Genomic DNA, 15,978 nt, shown 5'->3' on the forward strand with positions numbered 1-15,978 from the left:
CCAATCTACCAATGGCAGGCACATACATAATTACAGGCAGGTTGCAGAAACTTTCTGAGCTAAAATTAGTTACTGTGGTTATTGTAGCCAAGTAATAGCTGGTTAATTAATAATATTTTGGTTCTATATCACTCAGCAGGTTCTGTAAATGAGAGAAAAGCAGCAATAAAATGCCAATAAATTTGATCTTATTGCATGATTTAATGGCTTTACTGTTCTTTTTTCATATCATTGTTAGCAGACGCTTGATGCTTCACATTCCTTGTCTATTGTTTCTGCTTTAATCACTGTATGAAGTCATTAAAGGTTCTCAAATGAGGAAAAAGACTTACTAAAATAATCATTAATAGATAATCAAATTTATGATCATTTAACATTTTCAGTAATTAACTAATGCTAATATTAATATAAACAGATTTGATGGGATCATAGCAGTAAATGTCAAAACAACAGTAGAAAGACGAAAGATTAGCCTAGAAGAGAGTTTACAGGGAAGAATCTTCAATCATAGTATGCAGCCTTAATATTTAATTGAATTTTGACTTTTTGTTACAACAGATGTAATCATGACATTAAATCTCTACTTTCCAAACTAAACATTTTGGTTCATACTGTTAAGAGTACTTAGAAATTATTTCTCAGTAAAGTGAAGGTGGCTGAGATAGATTTGAATTGTTCACAAATTGTGATGGATGCCCTCAACTCCTGCACTTGACCTACGACTTGCTAAGGCTTGTGAACCTTTGTAAGCCTCAGCATGGCCATTTCTTGACAGTGACAGTAGCGCACCAGCGCTCACAGCCACGACCACAAGCAAAGAGGGCTACAGTCCTAGATAAAACAGGTGACCACTGAAATTCCTTATGGGAAAATAGCAAATTGCATCAGAACTTGAGAGAAATATGATAAGAATTCTAAGTGTGAAAATGAATCAATCACTTTATCTTACAGCAGACAGAAGCTCAAGTGAGCACCCCTGACTGAAGAGGTAGGATGCAAAGCAATGATCTCCTGCTGGGCTGATACTTCTGTCAATGTTCAAGGTTGAAACATCTTCACTAACTACCCCTGTTGGCAAGCAAAACTTTAATTTTTAAAGGTAGTCAATTTACTTAGCAGCTTGAATATGCAGTAGACTAATCACTGTGACTCTTATCATCATAATGAATTAATGGTATCAGTTTACTTAACATAATAAATCCAAATGCTGCTATAGCGTTAGAAATGTGTAAGTGCTGGGTATCTCCTGCAACATAAATTTACTCCATTTCCTAAATATTTTCCTTCCCTCTGGCAAATGCAGGTAAGAGAAGTGACCGCACAAAAGTAAATGGCTCTTTTTTCCCAAGTCGGTTCTTAGAAGGCAAGATGGTTCTCTTGGAACCATTCTCCTCTACACAGATGAATGCCACCACTCTCAATGACTGTTTTTAACATGCAGCCTGGTATTCAGGTATCTTAGCCTCTCCATTTCACTGTAACAACACCATGTACGTCTGCACATGTGCAAACAAGCTCTAAAAATCTAATTCTAACATCCCTCTTAATATTGCAAAATGTACTTCTTTATGAGTGCACACTGAGACACAACAGTGTCACACAAATTATGAAGACAGCAATGATTCTGGAGGTCTTGTTTGTTTATCTCTGTTTTCCAAATTTAATTTAGTTGTTCCAGGAAAGTACTTAGTTCAGCAAAGCATATGGCCATGTGTTTCATTTAAACATGTCTGCAATCACACAGCCATCTACACAGCCATTTGTTTAAGTGCTTTCCTGAATTCATAGTGCTACAATCTGGTATTATCAATCAACTAGTACACATTTTCTGTGCAATTTGAGAACATAAAAGCACTGAACAGTGAGGTCTCACAAGAGGGTTAACCAAGCAGGTTTCCCAGCCTAACGTGTTTTAATTTGTCTACAACAGAGCTTTCAGGTCAAAATGTTGTATTGAAATCCAAGAAGCAGGAACTGTCATGGAAGGACATCTATCAAAGATCCAAGAGGAACATGCTGGTTCTCCTGTATTCCCTGCATGTAATATTTACATGGGTGAAACCACTCTGAAATATCACTTCAGCAAGATGGGAGCTCTTCAGTGAAGTCATGGCCATGCTCAAGGAATAAAGAAGGCCAAACACTTTCTAGAAGCAGCTGTGGCAAATCCCATTCTGAAATACTCATCCCCCAAGCCTGGGAAAAAAGAAACTTGCTTGATTTACGTTCTGCACATTACAAGGCAGTTGCCAGCTGTGTCTTCTCCCTTCTCTGTAAGGAGATCTGAAAGGTACAACTGTCTTCCTTCAGTAGGAGATATCAGTCCTTATCACTGTTCTGTGTACTGAAGTGCACATTCCTGTTCAGAGTGAAGACCTAAAGTCTGTTCTCTGCTCCCAGCTCAGTTACTTATTAGCTGGATATCAGGTAGTGATTAGACCACATTCATCATCTGTGTGCTTCATGTTTTTTTCTTCCATATGGATGATGAAGATGATGATTCTGCAGATGCTTAGAATGGTTTGATTAGCAACGTGTGCAGCTTTTTACCTAGAGAACTGCATAGGGTCTGGTCTTTCCAAAGAATCACTGTATTGCTATTCCATGGAGACTTATGGTTGAAGTGTCCCATAGCTGCTCCCATGCTTGAGCTTCTTTCTCAGGAACAGCAACAAAGGGATCACGTACAGGGCATCTCCAAACAGCAAGGCACAGATATGCTATTGTTTCTATCTAAATATATATGCATATATATGAACACTACAGGTCTTGCTCACATAGGGTAATGGCTAACTTTTTCTTGAGGAAAAAGAACAAAAACAGATATCCTAAGTGAGCAAAAGTCAAATAATTTGGCCAAATCAACATTTTGGTGTCTCAGATTCTGTGTGACACAACTGCAAGGTTTGTTGGCAGGAGACCCAACCTGTTCCTGCTGTAACTCTGCTGCAGTAAGTCAGCTTATACTGGTAATGACTTTCCTCCCAAGAATTTCTGGACACATTGGCAAACTAATGAGGCAGATGCACACAAGCAGAAAACCCATCCAAATTCAGCATAGCTCTTCGAGGACTCCTGGGAACCCACCATACAATCCATCCATCAATTAACAAGCAGATCACATGGATGATATTCCTGCCCTCCACAATCATCTTATTTGGCACTGAAATCACAACAGACCTATTGCAGTGTTCAAATGAAAATGTCTATATAGAGATATAGATAGATAAAGTCCTCTTCACACTTAAAAAGATAAGACTTTAGAAACTCCAATATAACAGGCCCAACTTACAAAAAGTGCCAAGTGAAATATTACAGCACATTTCCAACTATTGTAGAGAAAATGGGGGGCTCTGTGAGTTATGTGGGGCTCTGTGAATAAATGTACAGTGTTAAAGCAGAAGCTGGAGACAAGCACACCCTGTTTAGACAATAGTATCTTATACTCTGAGACTAAGTCAGTGCATGCTCTCTCTTTCTTGATACGTATGAAATTATTAAATGACCTGGGAAGTGTTTAAATATGAGTAGAGGAAAAGTCAGGCTGATAATTCTTCATTTTTTATGTATTGTACCTTATTGTCTTTATCAGATGGGGACATAGAAATCTGGATAAAGGCCTCTCATCTTCTCTCAAAACTACCAAACAAAGTAAGCATTATGAGCTTGAATTCAACCTGAAAAAGTTCACTGCACATCTTAATCACTTCTTCAGCACTTTGCTAAGACATCAGTGAAGGCATGGAACAACTGATGTGTTCACTGTACAGTTTGCTTACTGCACCACCACCCTCTGGTCTTCTACTGGCAGCCCCAAGTTCTGTAAGGAAAGGGATAACAGAGAAAATACTTTCAGAAAGTTCATTAATGTCTATTAGAAACCAAATGCTTGTCACAACATAGGCATCTTTTTCCTCTTTAAAGCTTCAGTGAACACAATATTCACCAGAGACTTTGAAAGCCTGTGTGAGACAGCTCTTTTATGGAAATTTCTAGGCAGAAGTCTTACCTGAGCTCCCTAGGAGATTGTTATTGCAGCTGCAGACCTGAGCATGAAGGCATGACACAGTTAAGTTGTACAACTTGTTACAGGTTTCCAAAAAGGACAAAAAAACCCTTCCTATATCTAGAAGAAAATAATGATAACAATAATAAAAAAGTAGCCAATTTTAAAGATGAACTGAGCAAGAAAAAATAAAAAGTAAAATATACTTACCCTGGAATGTTCTTCATGTACTGAACTGAGATTAATGTAAACATGGTCAAGAGAAAGAATTGAGAAATCCTTGGGAAATACATTGCAAACATTTATTTTCTCAGTGGACTTTGAAGAATACAGATATGAATTCCTTCAGAGCTGTCTCCTTTTCCTGAAGTGCATCACAGTTAGAGATAACATTGTGTGAGAACTTGGTCTCAAATAGAAGTACTTTTCATTTTATAGCATTTGGCAGCCAAAAGATTTTTACTTTGTTTATTAACCAGTCAGAGAAATAACTTCAGTAGAATAATTTCACTGTCATGAAGAAGCAGAACATGCTTGAAGTTCGTTTTCAAAGTATGTCCAGTTCTAAGATCAATGCAATTAGACATTGTATAAACTCTGCCCTTTCATAGCTAAATAAGTCTCTGCATGCCTAAACTGTGGGCCATCATCCTGGTTCTAATAACACCTCTGAGCCAACAAATTATGACAAAGACAACAAACATACCCTGAAGCTGAATCCAAGAGTTATTTATGAGTTGTTATTTCAAGCTCCAGCCCAGTAAAAGCCAAAATGGTGACTACAATGATAGCACTTCCAGCTGAACGTACACTGTAGAAAGAGGAAGAAATTCTGCATTTCTTATTGTAAGCAAGCAAATAAGTTGTTGTGAATCTCTAAATTACAGCAATATAGCAATCACTGCTGAACATTTTACTGTAGTCAGAGCAGAACTTGCTTCTCATGTGCCTGTGATGATCTGATAGATGATAAGACCTCAAATCAGTTACAGAATATTTTATTTATACTTCTTGCTTGTCCACAGTTAGTGAAGATAGAAAGGAGAAACAGAAAAAGCACCCACTGTAAATTGAATAAACATCACAATAGTCTGAACCATAATCACTAATGTAAATCACTTGGTTATATCTGTAAATTAGTAACTGCTATTCTTCAAACTAGTAACTGGTACATCCTAGAAGAGCCAAATCTTACACATCGTTGATGTTCGTTATCTGTCTTTGCAGCTGAGAAAGGAATTTCAACCTTGCCTGAAGGAAACCATATTTTCTCTGGCTATTCATGCTTCGAAACATGGAAATACCAAAATAAGTTTTACATAGTTATTTGATCAAAACCTGTTGTCTTCTTCATTCTTTCAACAGTCATGAGATTGCATTAGTGATATTTAGAAATCCAAATCATCCTACAAATTATTTGAACTGGTCATTTGCAGCTGGAATATGAATTTTAGGATATCCCTTGCCACCTATAAATGAAGATGGAAAAAGGAAAATCAATGTTTCCAGCTAATTGCTAGATGCTGATGGCACACAGAAGTTCAAACACATCCAAGCTGCTCTGCTTTTATCCCTGGGATGCTCCAAAGGGGATAACTGAGAGCTTTCATGGGCACCCAAGGCTCAATAGCTGTCCCTATGCCATTATTCCCCCCAACTTCTTCAGGTCCTCCACCTCTCCTCAAATATCTGAATGCACAGAGTAAAACTAACCTAACACAGATTAGATACTTTTTCAAGAAATGCTGTCTGCTCATTAAATGAAGGCATTACTGAAAGCTAGAAGCTTGGCAGTCTCCATGCCTTTAGAGTGAGGAAAAGACAATTCTGAAAGCAACTACTGAATGAAATTACTGTTTTGGCCCCTCTGAGTATTTTTGTTTTCAGTCAAAACTTGTCTGCTCACTGTTTCTATGACTTCCCTTGCCCTACCTGCAGCTGATCCTCCAGCCAGCATCTGTGTTTCTTGCTGCTATTGAGCAGGAAACAAAGCAAAGCCATCGTGATTATATACTGTATTATACTATATACACTTATACACCTATATTATAAAGTATTATAATACTATATATCATGTACTGATTCCTAACCAGCTTTCTTACTTATTCAGATGCATTATACTCTGCAGGTGTTTTTTTTTGTTGTTGTTGTTTTTTGGTTTTTTTCAGTAAAAATTATAGATGTCCACAATACAAAACAAAACTATTAAAGGCTTAGGATCTTTATCTTAAAAAGGCAAAGAGTTAATAATAAAAACTGAAAAACATGCATAATATGAGTTCAGAATCTCAATTTCTTCAGCTCCCATTTTGATACAGTATTAAGTGCTCAGCTCCCATCCTTACAAACCCTTAAGGTTTCTGTTCAGATAATTCTTACAGTTTTCTCTCTAATCACCACAGTTTGCTTAAAAATTGAAAAATAAAATAAAATGCCAAAAACATTATATTCCTGTAATCACTGGTAATCTTGTGTGGGAGTCTAAATGAAAACATTAAATATTGCAAGACTTGGAACAAAGCTTTGGGGGCTGCCAGTGCTACAATGAAAATAATGGGACCAGGTTCTTCCTTGGCTTGGCTGATTCTCCTGCTCCTGCCCTTCCATTCTCTCTCTGTGTCTTACCTATCTTTTCTCTTATAGGAGGCATTGCATTGTCTACAGCTGATTTTATGGGACACATGGTTGAATAGTTCACCCCAGATCATGACCCTGTTCAGGCCTTCATGTGCAGCATGGAGATAGTTAACGGCCAGGAGCATTTAGCTGGAGGCAGGATGGGAGCTCAGCTCTCATTTTGAAGAGGAAAGCACTGGTTATTGCAGTAGGCTATCCTATACTGAGTAACTATCATATTTTTCCACTCTGTTGATTGATATTAATGACAGTCCGTGTCAAGAAATTCAGTGTTAAAAAGATTTGATACGCTAATAGTGTAGCTTGCAAGAGTGTTTAAAGGAAAGTGTGTCTTATGGAAATAAATGAAAAAAAATGGAAATAAAGTGGCCATGGGATGATATATTTGTGAAGGGAGATTTGTCATGTGGAGAGGGTAAACAAATCTTAAGAACAAGGCAAAAAACAGCTTATATTAATGGGCAGAGCAATGCAAAACATCATGGCACTGAGCCTCGCGGTGACAATGATATTAAAGAAGCTCAGATGAGCTGCAAGATGCATGAGGCTCCTGGTTAATGAATGACAGCACTAATACCTCAAGGTGTAAAGGGCATAAGTGTGTGTTTTAGGTGAATGTGTAAAAACTGTACCAGGTTTTGGAGCCACTTCTAATAATTTCCAGCTGTTGTAAGCATCTTAAGCATCTTTTTGGGCTGTTAGCTGCACCCACGATGTCAGAGAAACAAACATCACCAAGAGAAAAGGCAGCCCATCAAATGCTTCACAGCATTTAATTTGACTTTGTTCACTCTTTCTACCTCTGTCCTTGAATGAATAGGAGAGTTAAGGGTTACGCCAGACCAAGCTAAGCTGGGAAATACTTTCATAGCGACTACCACCCTGAGGAAAACACCTAAAAAACCCAAAACATTAGCATGCCCTCTGCCAAGATTTGGCAAATAGTTCATCTTATAGTTAATATTGAACTTTGTTATTAATGAAGTACTGATAAAGAATCGGTCATTTACCAACTACAGATCTAACAGCATATCTCACGCATTCAAACTTTGCTCAAGTGAGCGAATCGCTTGACTGCCAGTGCAACCTTGTACAGTCCATAAAGTTTATGACAGTTGAAAAAAATACTTTTCAGTGATACTTTTGTGTACAGATACAATTATCTCAAACTCATTAAAAAAAAAAAAATTGATATTAAATCAAAAGAAGTTGTTACTATATTAATACAGAACTTTGCATTGCACTCCCAATTTGTCATGAAGGAAATACAAAAGCTAATGAATTCAGCACATTACATCTTGTGACAAAGGTGCAATTTTACCTAATTTTATTCCAAGAAGGCTGTTTTGTAACTATTATTGAAATCTCGTTTTCTGTAATGAAGGGACCTGTAAAGGGGCAATTTTGCTAGAAAGTTTTTCAAGATTAGGAACATAACATGACATTTATATCCCCCAAAGCATCACCAAAATGATGCGGGAGTAGATCCTCCCAGTGTTACCACGTTTATATTTTGTCCTTTCCAATAGTTTCACCATAGTGCTGTGTCATTGGAAGTGTGAAAAGGAAAAGTAAGGACAGAAATTTGGAGATTCTTTGACAAGAACCTCATAAAGTGAAAAGATGTATTGGAAGAAGTTGCAGGTGGTGATATATATCCAAAAGGAATGTAAAGTCATCTCGATAGGAGAATAATAAGTAAATTGCCAAAATTGGTATGACACTAGAAAGGAAAAATTATTATTCATCCACAGGAGAATGTCTCAGGTATTGCTCACAAAGCTTGTTATCATACCACCCCATTAACTTTTATTGTAATATCTGAAGAGAAATGTTTATGTAAAATAGTCCTAGAATGCAGCCTAGGCTCTTTGAGGTCTAGTACCAAAACAAAACACCTGTTTATTCACTTTTTCTTTTGACTACCATACGTTTCCAGCAGAACATCCAAAATAACACGCCAGACCTCAAAGCTATAATGATTAAAGAAAAAGCTACAATTAAACATGAGTAAATCGTCATATAAGTTTGCCTATTTATCAGAACTTTCTGTCAAAAATAGTGCTCAGCAAAACACTCTGCTCTAATATTCATTCCTTTTAATTCACTTTTTAAGAGAAAACTGTCCTTGGACATTTGACCACACAACACGACTCTTCCATAGTTAGGGACACATAAAAAATAGACAAAATGACTGTGCTTATTTAAGAAACACATTCCAAATCCAGAATTATCTTCTAAAATAGAAGTAAAACACTCAGCAATAGTAAAACATTCAGCAATAGCCACTGTTTCTGCCTGTGCACGTTAGAAACATGATGAAATAATAATAATTTAATGCTCACCTGTGAGCAGTGCTTCAGGGGGAAAAACATCTGATATGAGTTTTTTTTTTCTTCACAGAATCACCAGATTGCAGAATCATAGGGGTTGGAAGGGACCTCCAGAGATCATTGAGTCCAACCCCCTGCCAAAGCAGGTTCCCTACACCAGGTCACACAAGTATCCAGGTATCCAAGCAGGTCTTGAATATCTCCAGAGAAGGAGGCTCCACAACCTCCCTGGGCATCCTGTTCCAGTGCTATGTCATCCTCATCGTAAAGAAGTTTTATTTTAGCCTTTATTGCTCCTAAAACAATTCCATTGCAATAAAAAGAATTCAATTTGAAAGCATTTCACCGAAGTACAGAAGCAAAAGATTTCAATACTTCCTGTCTTTCTGAACTACAGGCAGTACCTTGAGGAAACATAATGGACCATTAGCACGAGTCAAACTAATATGTGACTGATTTGGACTTACATGGTCTTTTTTACCCTGTATTTCCAATTTCCTTACTTTACAGGGAAATTGCATTAAATTCAGGCCTGTAGGTACACTGATCCTCCTACGAGATGTTGCCTACTTGGCTGTTTTACTACATAATTTGAAAGCATAGAGCAGCTTTTAGATGATTTTTAAGCACAGTCACTAGAGATTACTACTCCCTCTGACAGCAGTTTATTCCCATCAACTTTAATTGTAGACATGCTTTACCAATCTATTTAGATCGTATGCTGTTCTCTTGGGATACAGAAAGCCATCACCATGAATCACCATTACAGTAAACACACAACAATTCCTTCAGTGAAATAAAACTTCAAGACCAATATTTATTAGTTAACCCTGAAACTTCAAGTTTAATTTTGCAACATCAGTGTCAGGGACCTCAAATGTCTGGTGGAAGTCTTACAAATTGATAGGATCACTTGGTGAATTCCATTGGTCCCTTCCAACTTAGGACACTGTGATTCAGTGACACTACAGCACATCCATTTATTTGCTCTTCATTAAGGACTATGAGACAGTAATAACTGTAGGAATGACTGTCATCCCAAAGAGGGAAACTAGAAAGGGAGGGGATGAGAAAAACCTATGGGGAGCACTGGAGAAAATGTTTCATGCAAGTTGTCCTGAAGGCGCAACACATCCTGTGTAGTAATTCATTATCCCTCCCTTCTGCAGGGCAGCACTTGGAACTTGCAAAAAGAGAGCCAGGCACTAATGACTGATGTCAGCGAGCACTTCCAATCTTTATTTAATGTATTGAACAATACCCTGGCAAATTGGGTAAGACTGGAAGCAACACGATAACCCTGAATCTGCATTTTTAAAGGCCTGAAAATCCAATCAAAAGGTGTGCTGCAGCGAGATAAAGAACACAGTTCTTGAAAAGGAGACTCTAATTCATTAGACACGTGCCATAAAAATAGCTCCACTCTGCTAGACCTGAAGCTTGAACTGGAATCTATGTACTGTTTCAATTTTTATTTTCCCACTTATCTAGTTCTACAGCTTTCTACAATACAGTCCTTAGGCATCACAGGCCTATATTTAGCCAACTATTTTCCTTTGTTTCTTAAAGAAATACAGTATCTGATGGTGGCAAATGCATAAAGTATCTAAGTTCTGACTTCTACTCCAGAGTCACGTTACACTGTTTCAGTTTCTCACTTGTATATTTACAGAAAATTAGGACTTCAAACACCGAGATCATTTTAGCTCCTTTAAGAGCATTTAGCAGACTTCGAATATGTTTGCATCAAGTGATCTAAATCCCAGAACAACACCTTTATAGGCATAAAACCTCTCAAGTGGGAGGGGGAAGCTTGCAGCAGAGGTAGTGTAGAAAAAATGACTATTATTCATTTGATGAAAAGCCGAACATGTTCCTTTTATTTCCTACCTTGGAATGTACCTACATGGAATGTACCTTCTGAGGCCGACTTGACTGGGTAATGTTCAGGCTGGTCTCTACATTTGCATTGCAAACACCCAGCCATTAACAACCATTAAAAGTTTGCAGCTCACCCTTGTTCCTTTCTCTTAGTGATTTCTTTGCATCCAGAGAAGACACCAGATAATGGGTCTCACAGCTCAAGAAGAATCAACGGGGCTGGCTGCCTTGGCATTAGGTGACTTCTCCACCTGATCACATCTGGTTTTCTCATAAGCAGAAGAGATTTCAAAACGGGGATTAGCATTAGTATCCTTTTGAAGCTGGCGGGTACTGTTCACCCCTCCCAAATCAGAAACGAGGGTAGAAATGAGTAGAAATGGAGTTAAAAACCAAGCCACTTGGCAAGATAGTGTAGATGAGCCACATGGAGAAAGAAACCAAATGCACTCTCTTAGAGTTCCAGCTCATGCTCTTTCTATGCATCACAAGCATCTCCGGGCTTTGCGGTCAGGGTCTGGCACGAAATAGCAACCACCTGGTTAGGGCTATCACAACCTTCTTCAAGGCCTCTGGAAAATAAATACATAAATAAAATAGGCTTCCTTCTTTGCTTCTGGGAGATGGGACCACTTCTTGCTGATGACCGAGGACAAGCCCCCTTGAGGCCCCAAAATTCTGTTGCCAGTCAGCAGGATGACAATTCACCAGCCAGAACAATTCCTCAAACAACATAAAGAAAAAATAATCAGATTATTAAATGATGCCCTGCCCATTGCCACAAAATATCCCCAAAGGTAACCAAAGTGGCTTTATGGAAATAAAAAGTTAGCTGAGATGAATTCACTCTTCCTAACTGCTCCACCAACTATACCAGCACCTTTCCCTGCAGCACATGTTGCTGGTCTGTGTGGGGATGCAGAGCTGCTCAGGTTTCCTATAGGAGCTCCTTTGCAGAAGTGCACTCATATTGTGAATCGGTATCACAAAATGCTGAACTGAAATACTAGCTAGCAATCTACCCTGATTGAATTGAACTGCTCTCCAATGCTAGCTCCACAGTAATTGCCTCAACAGCTGCCTTCAATAAGGCACTATTTATTTTTCAGGATTTGCAGCTTTAGTGGCGCTATAATTACAGCAAAAATACACAAGTCACTTAAATTACTGTAATAATTAAACTAGACTAATTTGCTCTAATCATTTCTTCCAAGACAAATAGTAAGTTTTCTAGTACCTTTTATCTCTTTGTAATGTATTATCAAACGTTTTCAGCCTCCTCTTGGTTTATCCTGCTTCCACAATGCTCTGGGACATGGAGCTCGAATTTGACATGGAAGGAAATTATATTAAAAGAACTGGGAGCTAAGATCTCATTTGCTTTCTTTTTAAATAACAGAAGAATTTCGCTCATTTCAATTTACACTTGATACACAACATCAAGCAATATTGCTCCTACTGTTAAATTATTGTCAGCATACGATACTCAAATTGCACCTAGCTTGGCTGACAGCAAAGCTATCAGACACTCACGCCTACATGGCCAGTAAGTTGGTGTGTGCCTCCATTGACAGCCCTGCAACGGCACATTATCAGTTCTACTACCCACTTAGTCAAATATTCAAGTAGTCTAGGTACCTTCCTTCCTCACAGAAATATAATCTTTCAGATTTCTTTGCTTGCTTATTGCACTGGAAATGAAAGAGCGCAGATAGACAATCAGAACAAATGTTATCTAACGTAGGTTGGGATCTTAGTCAATAAGGAACAAACTATGACACCTATTTTGGAACTGAGAGAATAAACTCTTAAAAGGAAAGCCCAATGCATGCAGTGTGTGCTTTAAAAGTCACCGTTTTCCCTTTACACCCCTATAATGGCTGCTATTGAGCCAAAAAAGAGGCAATAACACAAGACAGCAATAAAGTGTAAAAATTGACAGCAAATTCTGTCTTTTTTTTTTTTCTATGTAAGGAAGGAAAATATTCTAACTGCAAACAAACTGTAAACTGTTTCACTGAATAGATGGCAACCTGTAAGTCTGGGCCAGGAAATAAAATCACTACATGTTTTATTGGTTTTCTACTCAGCAGAAGTGAGTACAATCATAGCTGAGTTATTTTAGGTCTTGACAAAGCAGTACATACAGCTGTCATGGCAGCAGCCACCCAAGGCCTTCAGTACTTATCGCTGCTGTAATCAGCCAAACCTCTGCTCTATTTCTTCAAAGCATCCCAAACTTTTACAAAGTCTTTTAAAAGTAGAGGCTTCCAAGTTTTGTTTTTTTTTTCTGTGAGATGTGATTGATGGAGTTAAAATAACAGAAGGGAGCCCAACAGGCCGAATGCATAAGATCTTCCAAGTTATTCTCTTTCCAACGAATTTTTTCATACTGCCATCACAATTCCTCTGGAGCACCAGTATCTTTCTTTGGGCATTTGCTGCCTCTGTCCTCCTGTCAGCCTGCACAAAATGCTCCACCAGCATCTCCTGCAGCATCAGGGTGCAGAGACCCTTCAAACTAGAGATCTGTGTGCTGGGATTTCTGAAGGATATATCCTAGTAGAAACTATCTGACCAGGAGTTTCCTGTTTTCAGACCTGTGAGCAAATCCAAAGGCTTTGACAGAGGTCAACAGAGCCATGCTGCTTCCTGGCCTTGCCCCATCAGCTGCCTGTCCCAACCGCCCCTAAGGTGAAACCCATTTCACCTTCTGAGCACTTACAGATCTCTCCTGAAAACGTGCATGCATATTCAGATACGTTGATCTGACAGCTAACTAGAGCCTTATATCTTTAAAAATAACACAAAACAAAAATCTTGGGTTAAGTCACAACCATAAAAGGTACGCTGTAAATTTTTGGAGAGGGCAGAACTGGAAAAGCATTATCAATCCCATCTCGTCACAAGAAGTGTGGCTGACAGGCTTTGACATAATGGTAGAGACTTTCCCACGTGGATACAAGTTCCATGCCTGCTTTAGAACAGGCGAGGCTGGCAACACCACAAGTAGGGCCTATTCATGCCTACTTGTGTGCTCATGCACCAGATGGCAGGGCAAATTTTAGCTACAGTAGCGTACCTTTGAGTTAACAAAATTGCTACTGTTTTCACAAGCAGTTTAAATAATTCCAGAGAGTTAATAAAAGTGCTACTTTTTCATTTTCTGCCTATTCTTGGTATCCAACACTAATTATATGCATTCTTGCACCCGTTGAAATTAATTTGGAACTAGACCAGAATATATATCCATCTTGACACTACGGTTTAATAGTCAGCATGCTAATGTGCCAAAGCTGTATATATTTAAACTATATTAACTCTATAATAAAAATCTAAAAAAAAAAAAAAAAAAAAAAAAAGGAAAAAGGAAAAAAAAAAAGAGAATGAGTAGGAGTTACTGGTTTCCACTTAAAACAACGAAAAACTAGTAACATACAAAAGAGCAACTATTAATATTTTGTTGCAATATCCACATTGGCTTATTGAAGCTCCATATAATGAGCTGGAAAATAGAAATGTGTAATAGAAATGTTGTTTATCATACCTTTTTCACTAGTGCAAACCTCTAGCACGTGTCCCCAGCTGCTGTGTTGCTGCCTTCCACAGTAATTATAGGTCACTTTCATTCGCATAATGACACTTGAAGGTGAGAATATAAGGTCTAATTAGCTAAGTCAGAATTAAGCATACATGAAAACCTGCATGTATCCCTGCACATCATGTTCTCAACACATTTGTTTTCAAGAATTTGGAGGCAAGAAGATGTATACTCTAATATACATATCATGGCATGGCGTAATTTGATTAGCTGATGAAACCATTTCATAGCAGCTCTTCAAAGTGACTGGCAATAATATATGTATATATACAAAAATTACAGATGGTTTCTGATTACTCTTCTGATTAGATAAAAGTGGTTTTTCATGAATTCTGATGTTGTCTCTACATATACTCTACTATGCATTTTCATAAATTATATATACACACCTAGATAGCCCCTAACAACATTCACCCTGTATTATTTATTCCTAATAAGATTATCACAAAGCCATCTGGTACACTTACTCATGTAAAACTGGACATACAACTGTTGTACAACGGCATATACAGATAGGGCAGCAAAATGTAATAAATGCTCAGGTAATGGAGCTGCATCAGGGGAGGGTCAGGTGGGGGTTGGAAAAGGTTCTGTCCCAGAGGGTGGTTGGAGAGCATGGCCCCAAGCTCCTGGATGGGGTTTGGAATTCTGTACAATAGCTAGAATTTATTAGAAGCAGCTCCAAAACCTGGTACAGTTCTTACACATTCACCTAAAACACACACTTATGCCCTTTACACCTTGAGGTATTAGTGCTGTCATTCATTAACCAGGAGCCTCATGCATCTTGCAGCTCATCTGAGCTTCTTTAATATCATTGTCACCGCGAGGCTCAGTGCCATGATGTTTTGCATTGCTCTGCCCATTAATATAAGCTGTTTTTTGCCTTGTTCTTAAGATTTGTTTACCCTCTCTGCATGACAAATCTCCCTGCACAACTATATCATCTTGTGGGCACTTCATTTCCATGTGAAATGAAGATGACACACTCTCCTTTAAACTCTCTTGCAGACTCCCGAGTGCCAACTACAGTATTAGTGTGTAGAACGATTTGAATGATTTGAACTTTGAATACCTTGATTCAAGCTCTTATCAATCAGAGTGGAAAAATAAATACGGTACTGACTCAGCCTGTGGTTGCCTACTGCAGCCACACCAGTGCTCTCCTCTTAACGGCTGCTGCAGGAGTCATTCCAAAATCTGTCTTTCCTTCAAAATCTGAGCTACAAACATTAAAATGCTCTCTGAGAAAACTGGAAATTAAGAGAGCACTGTCTGGGCATCCAACCCTTCATCACCAAGAAGCCGTGATGAAAGAAAAGGAACCCCAGGAGAATACTGCTGTGGGCACGTAAGAAGAATGCACTTGGTCAGTTGAAGCCTAGTTGCAGGATTACTGCCCTGGGTCAGTTACTGTGGCTTTTAAAAGGAATGTTTGCTAAAGTAACTTGCTATCTGATACACTGGCAGCCCCAGCTTGCTCCCAGGGTCCTCCTACAGGTCTGGGTTGATGGAGAAGA

At 38.4% G+C, this 15,978-nt stretch overlaps 1 long non-coding RNA gene across 1 annotated transcript in view; it reads right to left on the bottom strand.

Moving 5' to 3' along the window:
- Positions 1-2,861: 2,861 nt before the first annotated feature.
- Positions 2,862-15,978, bottom strand: part of LOC122161151 — a 28,670-nt gene continuing 15,553 nt past the window's right edge. The window contains exons 3-6 of the long non-coding RNA XR_006169112.1: positions 4,713-4,817; positions 4,217-4,370; positions 4,010-4,126; positions 2,862-3,820 (exon numbers count right to left, since the gene is read on the bottom strand). This is a non-coding gene — a long non-coding RNA (uncharacterized LOC122161151). The remainder of the gene's footprint in view (positions 3,821-4,009; positions 4,127-4,216; positions 4,371-4,712; positions 4,818-15,978) is intronic.

The sequence above is a fragment of the Centrocercus urophasianus genome, unplaced genomic scaffold (assembly GCF_019232065.1).
Source record: "Centrocercus urophasianus isolate 14NV4802_14NV808 unplaced genomic scaffold, USGS_Curo_1.0 seq_19, whole genome shotgun sequence".
Lineage (NCBI taxonomy): Eukaryota > Metazoa > Chordata > Aves > Galliformes > Phasianidae > Centrocercus > Centrocercus urophasianus.